Raw genomic sequence first — 16,896 nt, 5'->3', positions numbered from 1 at the left:
ACGGTTAAACGGTTGTGCATTGCATTCTGCACGTTAAATGGAGTAAAAAGAGCGCTTATACGTCGAAATATCTCAAACGGGAAGGAAATGACGGTTAGTTTTGGTCAAAATCGACGAAATCATCGAGATTTGAAAGCTGTTCCGCTTGTTTCGACACTCAAATTGGCGTGTATTGCATTCTGCATGTAAAAAGGAGTAAAAAGAGCGCTAAAACGTCGAAAAATCTCAAACGGGAAGGAAATGACGGTCAGTTTTCATCAAAATCGGCGAAATCAAAGCGATTTGCGAGCTGTTCCGCTTGTTTCGACGGTTAAAAGGTTGTGCATTGCATTCTGCACGTTAAATGGAGTAGAAAGAGCGCTTAAACGTCGAAATATCTCAAATGGGAAGGAAATGACGGTCAGTTTTCTTCAAAATCGTCGAAATCATCGAGATTTGCGAGCTGTACCGCTTGTTTCGACGGTTAAGCGGTTGTTTAATACATTCTGCAAGTAAAAAGGAGTGAAATGAGCGTTTAAACGTCGAAATATCACAAACGGGAATTAAATGACGGTCAGTTTTCATCAAAATCGGCGAAATCAAAGCGATTTGCGAGCTGTTCCGCTTGTTTCGACGGTTAAAAGGTTGTGCATTGCATTCTGCACGTTAAATGGAGTAGAAAGAGCGCTTAAACGTCGAAATATCTCAAATGGGAAGGAAATGACGGTCAGTTTTCTTCAAAATCGACGAAATCATCGAGATTTGCGAGGTGTTCCGCTTGTTTCGACGCTGCAACTGGCGTGTATTGCATTCTGCACGTAAAAAGGAGTAAAAAGAGCGCTAAAACGTCGAAAAATCTCAAACGGGAAGGAAATGACGGTCAGTTTTCGTCAAAATCGACGAAATCATCGAGATTTGCGAGCTGTTCCGCTTGTTTCGACGGTTAAACGGTTGTGCATTGCATTCTGCACGTTAAATGGAGTAAAAAGAGCGCTTATACGTCGAAATATCTCAAACGGGAAGGAAATGACGGTTAGTTTTGGTCAAAATCGACGAAATCATCGAGATTTGAAAGCTGTTCCGCTTGTTTCGACGGTTAAACGGTTGTGCATTGCATTCTGCACGTTAAATGGAGTAAAAAGAGCGCTTAAACGTCGAAATATCTCAAACGGGTAGGAAATGACGGTCAGTTTTCATCAAAATCGACGAAATCATCGAGATTTGCGAGCTGTTCCGCTTGTTTCGACGGTTAAACGGTTGTTTATTACATTCTGCACGTAAAAAGGAGTGAAATGAGCGTTTAAACGTCGAAATATCTCAAACGGGAATTAAATGACGGTCAGTTTTCATCAAAATCGACGAAATCATCGAGATTTGCGAGCTGTTCGGCTTGTTTCGACGCTGCAACTGGCGTGTATTGCATTCTGCACGTAAAAAGGAGTAAAAAGAGCGCTAAAACGTCGAAAAATCTCAAACGGGAAGGAAATGACGGTCAGTTTTCATCAAAATCGACGAAATCATCGAGATTTGCGAGCTGTTCCGCTTGTTTCGACGGTTAAGCGGTGGTTTAATACATACTGCAAGTAAAAAGGAGTGAAATGAGCGTTTAAACGTCCAAATATCACAAACGGGAAGGAAATGACGGTCAGTTTTAATCAAAATCGACGAAATCATCGAGATTTGCGAGCTGTTCCGCTTGTTTCGACGGTTAAGCGGTTGTTTATTACATTCTGCACGTAAAAAGGAGTGAAATGAGCGTTTAAACGTCGAAATATCTCAAACGGGAATTAAATGACGGTCAGTTTTCATCAAAATCGACGAAATCATCGAGATTTGCGAGCTGTTCGGCTTGTTTCGACGCTGCAACTGGCGTGTATTGCATTCTGCACGTAAAAAGGAGTGAAATGAGCGTTTAAACGTCGAAATATCACAAACGGGAATTAAATGACGGTCAGTTTTCATCAAAATCGGCGAAATCAAAGCGATTTGCGAGCTGTTCCGCTTGTTTCGGCGGTTCAACGGTTGTGCATTGCATTCTGCACGTTAAAAGGAGTAAAAAGAGCGCTTAAACGTCGAAATATCTCAAACGGGAAGGAAATGACGGTCAGTTTTAATCAAAATCGACGAAATCATCGAGATTTGCGAGCTGTTCCGCTTGTTTCGACGGTTAAACGGTTGTGCATTGCATTCTGCACGTTAAAAGGAGTAAAAAGAGCGCTTAAACGTCGAAATATCTCAAACGGGAAGGAAATGACGGTCAGTTTTAATCAAAATCGACGAAATCATCGAGATTTGCGAGCTGTTCCGCTTGTTTCGACGGTTAAGCGGTTGTTTAATACATTCTGCAAGTAAAAAGGAGTGAAATGAGCGTTTAAACGTCGAAATATCACAAACGGGAAGGAAATGACGGTCAGTTTTCATCAAAATCGACGAAATCAAAGCGATTTGCGAGCTGTTCCGCTTGTTTCGACGGTTCAACGGTTGTGCATTGCATTCTGCACGTTAAAAGGAGTAAAAAGAGCGCTTAAACGTCGAAATATCACAAACGGGAAGGAAATGACGGTCAGTTTTCATCAAAATCGACGAAATCATCGAGATTTGCGAGCTGTTCCGCTTGTTTCGAAGCTGAAACTAGCGTGTATTGCATTCTGCACGTAAAAAGGAGTAAAAAGAGCGCTAAAACGTCGAAAAATCTCAAACGGGAAGGAAATGACGGTCAGTTTTCATCAAAATCGACGAAATCATCGAGATTTGCGAGCTGTTCCGCTTGTTTCGACGGTTAAGCGGTTGTTTAATACATTCTGCAAGTAAAAAGGAGTGAAATGAGCGTTTAAACGTCGAAATATCACAAACGGGAAGGAAATGACGGTCAGTTTTCATCAAAATCGACGAAATCAAAGCGATTTGCGAGCTGTTCCGCTTGTTTCGACGGTTAAACGGTTGTGCATTGCATTCTGCACGTTAAATGGAGTAGAATGAGCACTTAAACGTCGAAATATCTTAAACGGGAAGGAAATGACGGTCAGTTTTCATCAAAATCGACGAAATCATCGAGATTTGCGAGCTGTTCCGCTTGTTTCGACGGTTAAACGGTTGTGCATTGCATTCTGCACGTTAAATGGAGTAAAAAGAGCGCTTAAACGTCGAAATATCTCAAATGGGAAGGAAATGACGGTCAGTTTTCTTCAAAATCGTCGAAATCATCGAGATTTGCGAGCTGTACCGCTTGTTTCGACGGTTAAGCGGTTGTTTAATACATTCTGCAAGTAAAAAGGAGTGAAATGAGCGTTTAAACGTCGAAATATCACAAACGGGAATTAAATGACGGTCAGTTTTCATCAAAATCGGCGAAATCAAAGCGATTTGCGAGCTGTTCCGCTTGTTTCGACGGTTAAAAGGTTGTGCATTGCATTCTGCACGTTAAATGGAGTAGAAAGAGCGCTTAAACGTCGAAATATCTCAAATGGGAAGGAAATGACGGTCAGTTTTCTTCAAAATCGACGAAATCATCGAGATTTGCGAGGTGTTCCGCTTGTTTCGACGCTGCAACTGGCGTGTATTGCATTCTGCACGTAAAAAGGAGTAAAAAGAGCGCTAAAACGTCGAAAAATCTCAAACGGGAAGGAAATGACGGTCAGTTTTCGTCAAAATCGACGAAATCATCGAGATTTGCGAGCTGTTCCGCTTGTTTCGACGGTTAAACGGTTGTGCATTGCATTCTGCACGTTAAATGGAGTAAAAAGAGCGCTTATACGTCGAAATATCTCAAACGGGAAGGAAATGACGGTTAGTTTTGGTCAAAATCGACGAAATCATCGAGATTTGAAAGCTGTTCCGCTTGTTTCGACGGTTAAACGGTTGTGCATTGCATTCTGCACGTTAAATGGAGTAAAAAGAGCGCTTAAACGTCGAAATATCTCAAACGGGTAGGAAATGACGGTCAGTTTTCATCAAAATCGACGAAATCATCGAGATTTGCGAGCTGTTCCGCTTGTTTCGACGGTTAAACGGTTGTTTATTACATTCTGCACGTAAAAAGGAGTGAAATGAGCGTTTAAACGTCGAAATATCTCAAACGGGAATTAAATGACGGTCAGTTTTCATCAAAATCGACGAAATCATCGAGATTTGCGAGCTGTTCGGCTTGTTTCGACGCTGCAACTGGCGTGTATTGCATTCTGCACGTAAAAAGGAGTAAAAAGAGCGCTAAAACGTCGAAAAATCTCAAACGGGAAGGAAATGACGGTCAGTTTTCATCAAAATCGACGAAATCATCGAGATTTGCGAGCTGTTCCGCTTGTTTCGACGGTTAAGCGGTGGTTTAATACATACTGCAAGTAAAAAGGAGTGAAATGAGCGTTTAAACGTCCAAATATCACAAACGGGAAGGAAATGACGGTCAGTTTTAATCAAAATCGACGAAATCATCGAGATTTGCGAGCTGTTCCGCTTGTTTCGACGGTTAAGCGGTTGTTTATTACATTCTGCACGTAAAAAGGAGTGAAATGAGCGTTTAAACGTCGAAATATCTCAAACGGGAATTAAATGACGGTCAGTTTTCATCAAAATCGACGAAATCATCGAGATTTGCGAGCTGTTCGGCTTGTTTCGACGCTGCAACTGGCGTGTATTGCATTCTGCACGTAAAAAGGAGTGAAATGAGCGTTTAAACGTCGAAATATCACAAACGGGAATTAAATGACGGTCAGTTTTCATCAAAATCGGCGAAATCAAAGCGATTTGCGAGCTGTTCCGCTTGTTTCGACGGTTCAACGGTTGTGCATTGCATTCTGCACGTTAAAAGGAGTAAAAAGAGCGCTTAAACGTCGAAATATCTCAAACGGGAAGGAAATGACGGTCAGTTTTAATCAAAATCGACGAAATCATCGAGATTTGCGAGCTGTTCCGCTTGTTTCGACGGTTAAACGGTTGTGCATTGCATTCTGCACGTTAAAAGGAGTAAAAAGAGCGCTTAAACGTCGAAATATCTCAAACGGGAAGGAAATGACGGTCAGTTTTAATCAAAATCGACGAAATCATCGAGATTTGCGAGCTGTTCCGCTTGTTTCGACGGTTAAACGGTTGTGCATTGCATTCTGCACGTTAAAAGGAGTAAAAAGAGCGCTTAAACGTCGAAATATCTCAAACGGGAAGGAAATGACGGTCAGTTTTAATCAAAATCGACGAAATCATCGAGATTTGTTAGCTGTTCCGCTTGTTTCGACGGTTAAGCGGCTGTTTAATACATTCTGCAAGTAAAAAGGAGTGAAATGAGCGTTTAAACGTCGAAATATCACAAACGGGAAGGAAATGACGGTCAGTTTTCATCAAAATCGACGAAATCATCGAGATTTGCGAGCTGTACCGCTTGTTTCGACGGTTAAGCGGTTGTTTAATACATTCTGCAAGTAAAAAGGAGTGAAATGAGCGTTTAAACGTCGAAATATCACAAACGGGAATTAAATGACGGTCAGTTTTCATCAAAATCGGCGAAATCAAAGCGATTTGCGAGTTGTTCCGCTTGTTTCGACGGTTCAACGGTTGTGCATTGCATTCTGCACGTTAAAAGGAGTAAAAAGAGCGCTTAAACGTCGAAATATCTCAAACGGGAAGGAAATGACGGTCAGTTTTAATCAAAATCGACGAAATCATCGAGATTTGCGAGCTGTTCCGCTTGTTTCGACGGTTAAACGGTTGTGCATTGCATTCTGCACGTTAAATGGAGTAAAAAGAGCGCTTATACGTCGAAATATCTCAAACGGGAAGGAAATGACGGTTAGTTTTGGTCAAAATCGACGAAATCATCGAAATTTGAAAGCTGTTCCGCTTGTTTCGACACTCAAATTGGCGTGTATTGCATTCTGCATGTAAAAAGGAGTAAAAAGAGCGCTTAAACGTCGAAATATCTCAAACGGGAAGGAAATGACGGTCAGTTTCAATCAAAATCGACGAAATCATCGAGATTTGCGAGCTGTTCCGCTTGTTTCGACGGTTAAACGGTTGTGCATTGCATTCTGCACGTTAAATGGAGTAAAAAGAGCGCTTAAACGTCGAAATATCACAAACGGGAAGGAAATGACGGTCAGTTTTCATCAAAATCGAAGAAATCATCGAGATTTGCGAGCTGTTCCGTTTGTTTCGAAGCTGAAACTAGCGTGTATTGCATTCTGCACGTAAAAAGGAGTAAAAAGAGCGCTAAAACGTCGAAAAATCTCAAACGGGAAGGAAATGACGGTCAGTTTTCATCAAAATCGACGAAATCATCGAGATTTGCGAGCTGTTCCGCTTGTTTCGACGGTTAAGCGGTTGTTTAATACATTCTGCAAGTAAAAAGGAGTGAAATGAGCGTTTAAACGTCGAAATATCACAAACGGGAAGGAAATGACGGTCAGTTTTCATCAAAATCGACGAAATCAAAGCGATTTGCGAGCTGTTCCGCTTGTTTCGACGGTTAAACGGTTGTGCATTGCATTCTGCACGTTAAATGGAGTAGAATGAGCACTTAAACGTCGAAATATCTTAAACGGGAAGGAAATGACGGTCAGTTTTCATCAAAATCGACGAAATCATCGAGATTTGCGAGCTGTTCCGCTTGTTTCGACGGTTAAACGGTTGTGCATTGCATTCTGCACGTTAAATGGAGTAAAAAGAGCGCTTAAACGTCGAAATATCTCAAATGGGAAGGAAATGACGGTCAGTTTTCTTCAAAATCGTCGAAATCATCGAGATTTGCGAGCTGTACCGCTTGTTTCGACGGTTAAGCGGTTGTTTAATACATTCTGCAAGTAAAAAGGAGTGAAATGAGCGTTTAAACGTCGAAATATCACAAACGGGAATTAAATGACGGTCAGTTTTCATCAAAATCGGCGAAATCAAAGCGATTTGCGAGCTGTTCCGCTTGTTTCGACGGTTAAAAGGTTGTGCATTGCATTCTGCACGTTAAATGGAGTAGAAAGAGCGCTTAAACGTCGAAATATCTCAAATGGGAAGGAAATGACGGTCAGTTTTCTTCAAAATCGACGAAATCATCGAGATTTGCGAGCTGTTCCGCTTGTTTCGACGCTGCAACTGGCGTGTATTGCATTCTGCACGTAAAAAGGAGTAAAAAGAGCGCTAAAACGTCGAAAAATCTCAAACGGGAAGGAAATGACGGTCAGTTTTCGTCAAAATCGACGAAATCATCGAGATTTGCGAGCTGTTCCGCTTGTTTCGACGGTTAAGCGGTTGTTTAATACATTCTGCAAGTAAAAAGGAGTGAAATGAGCGTTTAAACGTCGAAGTATCACAAACGGGAAGGAAATGACGGTCAGTTTTCATCAAAATCGACGAAATCATCGAGATTTGCGAGGTGTTCCGCTTGTTTCGACGGTTAAACGGTTGTGCATTGCATTCTGCACGTTAAAAGGAGTAAAAAGAGCGCTTAAACATCGAAATATCTCAAACGGGAATTAAATGACGGTCAGTTTTCATCAAAATCGACGAAATCATCGAGATTTGCGAGCTGTTCGGCTTGTTTCGACGCTGCAACTGGCGTGTATTGCATTCTGCACGTAAAAAGGAGTAAAAAGAGCTCTAAAACGTCGAAAAATCTCAAACGGGAAGGAAATGACGGTCAGTTTTCATCAAAATCGACGAAATCATCGAGATTTGCGAGCTGTTCCGTTTGTTTCGACGGATAAGCGGTGGTTTAATACATTCTGCAAGTAAAAAGGAGTGAAATGAGCGTTTAAACGTCCAAATATCACAAACGGGAAGGAAATGACGGTAAGTTTTAATCAAAATCGACGAAATCATCGAGATTTGCGAGCTGTTCCGCTTGTTTCGACGGTTAAGCGGTTGTTTAATACATTCTGCAAGTAAAAAGGAGTGAAATGAGCGTTTAAACGTCGAAATATCACAAACGGGAATTAAATGACGGTCAGTTTTCATCAAAATCGGCGAAATCAAAGCGATTTGCGAGCTGTTCCGCTTGTTTCGACGGTTAAGCGGTTGTTTAATACATTCTGCAAGTAAAAGGAGTGAAATGAGCGTTTAAACGTCGAAGTATCACAAACGGGAAGGAAATGACGGTCAGTTTTCATCAAAATCGACGAAATCATCGAGATTTGCGAGCTGTTCCGCTTGTTTCGACGGTTAAACGGTTGTGCATTGCATTCTGCACGTTAAAAGGAGTAAAAAGAGCGCTTAAACATCGAAATATCTCAAACGGGAAGGAAATGACGGTCAGTTTTAATCAAAATCGACGAAATCATCGAGATTTGCGAGCTGTTCCGCTTGTTTCGACGGTTAAACGGTTGTGCATTGCATTCTGCACGTTAAATGGAGTAAAAAGAGCGCTTAAACGTCGAAATATCTCAAACGGGAAGGAAATGACGGTTAGTTTTGGTCAAAATCGACGAAATCATCGAGATTTGAAAGCTGTTCCGCTTGTTTCGACACTCAAATTGGCGTGTATTGCATTCTGCATGTAAAAAGGAGTAAAAAGAGCGCTAAAACGTCGAAAAATCTCAAACGGGAAGGAAATGACGGTCAGTTTTCATCAAAATCGACGAAATCATCGAGATTTGCGAGCTGTTCCGCTTGCTTCGACGGTTAAACGGTTGTGCATTGCATTCTGCACGTTAAATGGAGTAAAAAGAGAGCTTAAACGTCGAAATATCTCAAACGGGTAGGAAATGACGGTCAGTTTTCATCAAAATCGACGAAATCATCGAGATTTGCGAGCTGTTCCGCTTGTTTCGACGGTTAAACGGTTGTTTATTACATTCTGCACGTAAAAAGGAGTGAAATGAGCGTTTAAACGTCGAAATATCTCAAACGGGAATTAAATGACGGTCAGTTTTCATCAAAATCGACGAAATCATCGAGATTTGCGAGCTGTTCCGCTTGTTTCGACGGTTAAAAGGTTGTGCATTGCATTCTGCACGTTAAATGGAGTAGAATGAGCACTTAACCGTCGAAATATCTTAAACGGGAAGGAAATGACGGTCAGTTTTCATCAAAATCGACGAAATCATCGAGATTTGCGAGCTGTTCCGCTTGTTTCGAAGCTGAAACTAGCGTGTATTACATTCTGCAAGTAAAAAGGAGTAAAAAGAGCGCTTAAACGTCGAAATATCTCAAACGGGAAGGAAATGACTGTTAGTTTTGGTCAAAATCGACGAAATCATCGAGATTTGCGAGCTGTTTCGCTTGTTTAGACGTTGAAACTGCCATGCATTACATTCTGCACGTTAAATGGAGTAAAAAGAGCGCTTAAACGTCGAAATTTCTCAAACGGGAAGGAAATGACGGTCAGTTTTCGTCAAAATCGACGAAATCATCGAGATTTGCGAGCTGTTCCGCTTGTTTCGACGGTTAAGCGGTTGTTTAATACATTCTGCAAGTAAAAAGGAGTAAAATGAGCGTTTAAACGTCGAAGTATCACAAACGGGAAGGAAATGACGGTCAGTTTTCATCAAAATCGACGAAATCATCGAGATTTGCGAGCTGTTCCGCTTGTTTCGACGGTTAAAAGGTTGTGCATTGCATTCTGCACGTTAAATGGAGTAGAATGAGCACTTAAACGTCGAAATATCTTAAACGGGAAGGAAATGACGGTCAGTTTTCATCATAATCGACGAAATCATCGAGATTTGCGAGCTGTTCCGCTTGTTTCGACGGTTAAGCGGCTGTTTAATACATTCTGCAAGTAAAAAGGAGTGAAATGAGCGTTTAAACGTCGAAATATCACAAACGGGAATTAAATGACGGTCAGTTTTCATCAAAATCGGCGAAATCAAAGCGATTTGCGAGTTGTTCCGCTTGTTTCGACGGTTCAACGGTTGTGCATTGCATTCTGCACGTTAAAAGGAGTAAAAAGAGCGCTTAAACGTCGAAATATCTCAAACGGGAAGGAAATGACGGTCAGTTTTAATCAAAATCGACGAAATCATCGAGATTTGCGAGCTGTTCCGCTTGTTTCGACGGTTAAACGGTTGTGCATTGCATTCTGCACGTTAAATGGAGTAAAAAGAGCGCTTATACGTCGAAATATCTCAAACGGGAAGGAAATGACGGTTAGTTTTGGTCAAAATCGACGAAATCATCGAGATTTGAAAGCTGTTCCGCTTGTTTCGACACTCAAATTGGCGTGTATTGCATTCTGCATGTAAAAAGGAGTAAAAAGAGCGCTAAAACGTCGAAAAATCTCAAACGGGAAGGAAATGACGGTCAGTTTTCATCAAAATCGACGAAATCATCGAGATTTGCGAGCTGTTCCGCTTGTTTCGACGGTTAAACGGTTGTGCATTGCATTCTGCACGTTAAATGGAGTAAAAAGAGCGCTTAAACGTCGAAATATCACAAACGGGAAGGAAATGACGGTCAGTTTTCATCAAAATCGACGAAATCATCGAGATTTGCGAGCTGTTCCGCTTGTTTCGAAGCTGAAACTAGCGTGTATTGCATTCTGCACGTAAAAAGGAGTAAAAAGAGCGCTAAAACGTCGAAAAATCTCAAACGGGAAGGAAATGACGGTCAGTTTTCATCAAAATCGACGAAATCATCGAGATTTGCGAGCTGTTCCGCTTGTTTCGACGGTTAAGCGGTTGTTTAATACATTCTGCAAGTAAAAAGGAGTGAAATGAGCGTTTAAACGTCGAAATATCACAAGCGGGAAGGAAATGACGGTCAGTTTTCATCAAAATCGACGAAATCAAAGCGATTTGCGAGCTGTTCCGCTTGTTTCGACGGTTAAACGGTTGTGCATTGCATTCTGCACGTTAAAAGGAGTAAAAAGAGCGCTTAAACGTCGAAATATCTCAAACGGGAAGGAAATGACGGTCAGTTTTAATCAAAATCGACGAAATCATCGAGATTTGCGAGCTGTTCCGCTTGTTTCGACGGTTAAACGGTTGTGCATTGCATTCTGCACGTTAAATGGAGTAAAAAGAGCGCTTATACGTCGAAATATCTCAAACGGGAAGGAAATGACGGTTAGTTTTGGTCAAAATCGACGAAATCATCGAGATTTGAAAGCTGTTCCGCTTGTTTCGACGGTTAAACTGTTGTGCATTGCATTCTGCACGTTAAATGGAGTAAAAAGAGCGCTTAAACGTCGAAATATCTCAAACGGGTAGGAAATGACGGTCAGTTTTCATCAAAATCGACGAAATCATCGAGATTTGCGAGCTGTTCCGCTTGTTTCGACGGTTAAACGGTTGTTTATTACATTCTGCACGTAAAAAGGAGTGAAATGAGCGTTTAAACGTCGAAATATCTCAAACGGGAATTAAATGACGGTCAGTTTTCATCAAAATCGACGAAATCATCGAGATTTGCGAGCTGTTCCGCTTGTTTCGACGGTTAAAAGGTAGTGCATTGCATTCTGCACGTTAAATGGAGTAGAATGAGCACTTAAACGTCGAAATATCTTAAACGGGAAGGAAATGACGGTCAGTTTTCATCAAAATCGACGAAATCATCGAGATTTGCGAGCTGTTCCGCTTGTTTCGACGGTTAAACGGTTGTGCATTGCATTCTGCACGTTAAATGGAGTAAAAAGAGCGCTTAAACGTCGAAATATCTCAAACGGGTAGGAAATGACGGTCAGTTTTCATCAAAATCGACGAAATCATCGAGATTTGCGAGCTGTTCCGCTTGTTTCGACGGTTAAACGGTTGTTTATTACATTCTGCACGTAAAAAGGAGTGAAATGAGCGTTTAAACGTCGAAGTATCACAAACGGGAAGGAAATGACGGTCAGTTTTCATCAAAATCGACGAAATCATCGAGATTTGCGAGCTGTTCCGCTTGTTTCGACGGTTAAACGGTTGTGCATTGCATTCTGCACGTTAAAAGGAGTAAAAAGAGCGCTTAAACATCGAAATATCTCAAACGGGAAGGAAATGACGGTCAGTTTTAATCAAAATCGACGAAATCATCGAGATTTGCGAGCTGTTCCGCTTGTTTCGACGGTTAAACGGTTGTGCATTGCATTCTGCACGTTAAATGGAGTAAAAAGAGCGCTTAAACGTCGAAATATCTCAAACGGGAAGGAAATGACGGTTAGTTTTGGTCAAAATCGACGAAATCATCGAGATTTGAAAGCTGTTCCGCTTGTTTCGACACTCAAATTGGCGTGTATTGCATTCTGCATGTAAAAAGGAGTAAAAAGAGCGCTAAAACGTCGAAAAATCTCAAACGGGAAGGAAATGACGGTCAGTTTTCATCAAAATCGACGAAATCATCGAGATTTGCGAGCTGTTCCGCTTGTTTCGACGGTTAAACGGTTGTGCATTGCATTCTGCACGTTAAATGGAGTAAAAAGAGAGCTTAAACGTCGAAATATCTCAAACGGGTAGGAAATGACGGTCAGTTTTCATCAAAATCGACGAAATCATCGAGATTTGCGAGCTGTTCCGCTTGTTTCGACGGTTAAACGGTTGTTTATTACATTCTGCACGTAAAAAGGAGTGAAATGAGCGTTTAAACGTCGAAATATCTCAAACGGGAATTAAATGACGGTCAGTTTTCATCAAAATCGACGAAATCATCGAGATTTGCGAGCTGTTCCGCTTGTTTCGACGGTTAAAAGGTTGTGCATTGCATTCTGCACGTTAAATGGAGTAGAATGAGCACTTAACCGTCGAAATATCTTAAACGGGAAGGAAATGACGGTCAGTTTTCATCAAAATCGACGAAATCATCGAGATTTGCGAGCTGTTCCGCTTGTTTCGAAGCTGAAACTAGCGTGTATTACATTCTGCAAGTAAAAAGGAGTAAAAAGAGCGCTTAAACGTCGAAATATCTCAAACGGGAAGGAAATGACTGTTAGTTTTGGTCAAAATCGACGAAATCATCGAGATTTGCGAGCTGTTTCGCTTGTTTAGACGTTGAAACTGCCATGCATTACATTCTGCACGTTAAATGGAGTAAAAAGGGCGCTTAAACGTCGAAATTTCTCAAACGGGAAGGAAATGACGGTCAGTTTTCGTCAAAATCGACGAAATCATCGAGATTTGCGAGCTGTTCCGCTTGTTTCGACGGTTAAGCGGTTGTTTAATACATTCTGCAAGTAAAAAGGAGTAAAATGAGCGTTTAAACGTCGAAGTATCACAAACGGGAAGGAAATGACGGTCAGTTTTCATCAAAATCGACGAAATCATCGAGATTTGCGAGCTGTTCCGCTTGTTTCGACGGTTAAAAGGTTGTGCATTGCATTCTGCACGTTGTCACGTCCCGTGCTCCGCACGTGCCGTAACGAAAATACAAAGCTACTATACGGAAATCAGCGCGAGTAAAATTTGAATAGACCAAGGAACACACGCTACTGCAAAACAAAATAAAAGATTAACGAATAAGGGCGACTATAGACTAACAATAGGGATGAATATATACGAAACACAAAATATGTAGAATAAAATCAACCAATAAATAAATATATGCACATAACACTAAATAAATCTACCAATAACCGACACGATATTTAAAAACCTATGGTTCAATAAATCAACCAATAAATAAAATATAGGTATATAACATCAAATAAACCTACCAATATCCTATGAATTTGATAACTTGGCAAAGGATAAACCACGATTCGAAAAACTAACCGATAACTATCAGTATAAAATAAAGTCAATTAATAAACTGGACTAGATACGAACCGATCAAATAAAACAAGAATAAGTAGGATTATATATGACAAATTCGCAAAGGAGCAACAAGAAGATATACTACAATCAATCAACGAAGACGGAATATGTGAAATACAAAAGAAGAATTTAAATCAGTAAATAAAAATTAATTAATGAATTAAACGAGTGGCGAACCGAACGAGTAAATCAAGAAATAAGAATGACTACAGAAGGGAAATAATTGAAACAGCGGGAATACATTTTTTTTAATTAACAAAACAAATGATCAAAACAACTAACATCGCAGCAACTTGGAGTATTATACACAAATATATACATATATGTTAAACACATAACAATTTAGTAAATATTAGAAATAAAACTTTCAATACTATGTAACAAATCCAAAATTATCAAATTTCAAATATATATATGCATATACGAAATCAAATGGTTAACAGTCTAATAAACACCTAACCTAAAATACACAATACTACACTATTAAAAAAAAAAAAAAAAAAAAAAACTTATATAAAAATCACATTGACGGAAATATGTATATGTGTGCGCATTCTATACTATTAAATCAAATTAACAATCTGGTAAACATAAAATACATAATCAAAACTCGTGCTCATTCTAGTAAAGAACTACATATGAAAACTATACTACGAAACATGCATGTCTATATATATATATATAAAACCTAGATTTTAAACCAAGCTATTAATAATCTAATATAAAAGATATAGAACATACACATAGTACTATTGAAACTAACCAACTAACTACTTGTTAGCAAATCCAGCGATTAAAAATAATTAACACCGCCTCGACTGGGAGAATTGCGTACAGCATGTAAACCATATCAAACACATAATAATCTGGTAAACTTTCAATACTACGTTGTCACATTACAAAACATATAAGTATATATATATATAAAAACAAATAATTGACCTCAAATACACAATTAAAGAATTTTTTTAACAAAAAAAAAAAAAGAAGGGTCACACTATCAGAAATATATATATATATACTTATGTGTGTGTATGCGTGTTCTATTCTACTAAATCAAAATTAACTAGTAAACATAAAATAAATAATTAAAACTAGCCAACATTTCAGTAAAGAATTTCATGAAACATGCACGCATACATACAAAATCTATATTTTAAACCAAATTATTAATAATCTAAATGAATATAAAAGATATAGAACATACAGTACTATTGAAACTAACCGACTAACTACTTGTTAGCAAATCCAGCGATTAAAAATAATTAACACCGCCTCGATTGGGAGAATTGCGTACAGCATAAATATGTAAACCATATCAAACACATAATAATCTGGTAAACTTTCAATACTACGTTGTCACATTACAAACATATAGATATATATATATATATATAAAAACAAATAATTGACATATAACCTCAAATACACAATTAAAGAATTCTTTTTAACAAAAAAAAAAGAGAAAGGTCACACTATCAGAAATATATACATATATACTTATGTGTGTGTATGCGTGTTCTACTCTACTAAATCAAAATTAACTAGTAAACATAAAATAAATAATTAAAACTAACCAACATTTCAGTAAAGAATTTCATGAAACATGCACGCATACATACAAAATCTATATTTTAAGCCAAATTATTAATAATCTGAATGAACATAAAAGAAGTAGAACACACAACATAACATTATTTAAACTAACTAACATTCGGATAACCTCAGAGAATTTTATATGAAAACTACACAAAAAAAGAGAGAGAAAAAATATATATGTATATTTATATATATGTGTGTACTTTATGTTATCGAACATTCTACTCAAAACAATAAAACAATGCTATTAATGAGTTATAAAATTTAACAACAATACTATTCGCATGTTATTATATGAACACACAATATATAAATATAGTATATATATATGTATATATATATATATATATATTATAAATACACAAACAATACTATCCTAACTGCGCTAGAATAAAGAAAATTAAGGCGGAGAAATAATTATTTCAATATTAAATAAAGCAAAGACCCGTCACTATACTGGAGATATTCACGAACAGCCATCTTAGATTGTCATAGCTCTTACACGTGTGCATCGGAACACATGCAATAGTTATACGCATTAAATAAGTGCAAAATAATGTTATTCTCGCCTCAACTACACGTCAAACATAAAAAAAGGGGGTTTTAATAATTAACAAATAAATAATAGATTCGATATTAACAAAAGTCACTATATGCTAGGGACATTCACAGGCGGCCATTTTGGATAATCCACATGCGTATTAACCTTCTTGCTTTACAAATAAATTATATTCTCAATCAATAAAAAAAAAAAAAAAAAAGATAGAAAAGAAAAAAAAAAAAGAGAAAAAAAAAAAGAAGAGAATAAATATTTAGTACAAATGGGAGATCGTAATAAGGAAAGAATAAGTAATAATTAATACCTAATCAGCCGTAAGGAACAATCGTGAAAACACATTGTTAAGATTAATTAACATTTTTTCAAAATTGAATAAATCCTATGTGTAACTACATTATCGAACACAAATGTAAAAAAATATATATATATATATATATTATAAAAGAAATACAAAATAAAATATATAACTACACTATCAAACACAAATGTAAAAAAAAAAAAAAAAAAAAAAATATATATATATATATTATAAAAGAAATACAAAATAAAATATATAAAAGTATACACACGTACTTAACAAACATAAAAAGAAATAAATTATGAAACAAGTATATAAACATATATATATATGTATATATATATATATATTTAACATACAACCAAAATAAAAGAAAACCGAAATTGTTAAACGGCGAAACTACAAATACAGAGCAACTATACTAAATCGAAATCAGGACAAGGAGCTCCAGGATAAAGCTCGCTAAACTTACACATACACCAATAACGTACGACAGGGGAAATTCCCCTTTCTCCAGAAGCATGATGGCGAAGATGTGCCTCCAGAACTACTTCAGGGATTTCATCAGGAAAACGCACCTTCGCGCAACGGTCAGTATCAACAACTTCAAATAGAGGAAAATCCCACTCGAGTATGACGGTTTCCGCATCAAAGAAGCTTTCGTCAACAACAGCAGAATTGTCAGAACTCGATTCCAAGGAATCAGCACTGATGTCACGCAACTCCTCCAACAACTTTGGTTCTCGTACTTGGTCACAATACCTCATACGTTTGCTGGGTCCTCCCGAATCACTCATGGATTCTTCGCTATCCCTCTTCCTCTT

This window comes from Bombus flavifrons, unplaced genomic scaffold (genome assembly GCF_040668555.2).
Source record: "Bombus flavifrons isolate JBK064 unplaced genomic scaffold, iyBomFlav1_principal scaffold0049, whole genome shotgun sequence".
Taxonomy (NCBI): domain Eukaryota; kingdom Metazoa; phylum Arthropoda; class Insecta; order Hymenoptera; family Apidae; genus Bombus; species Bombus flavifrons.
The sequence above is the reverse complement of the archived record's forward strand: the minus strand, read 5'-3'. Positions refer to the sequence as shown.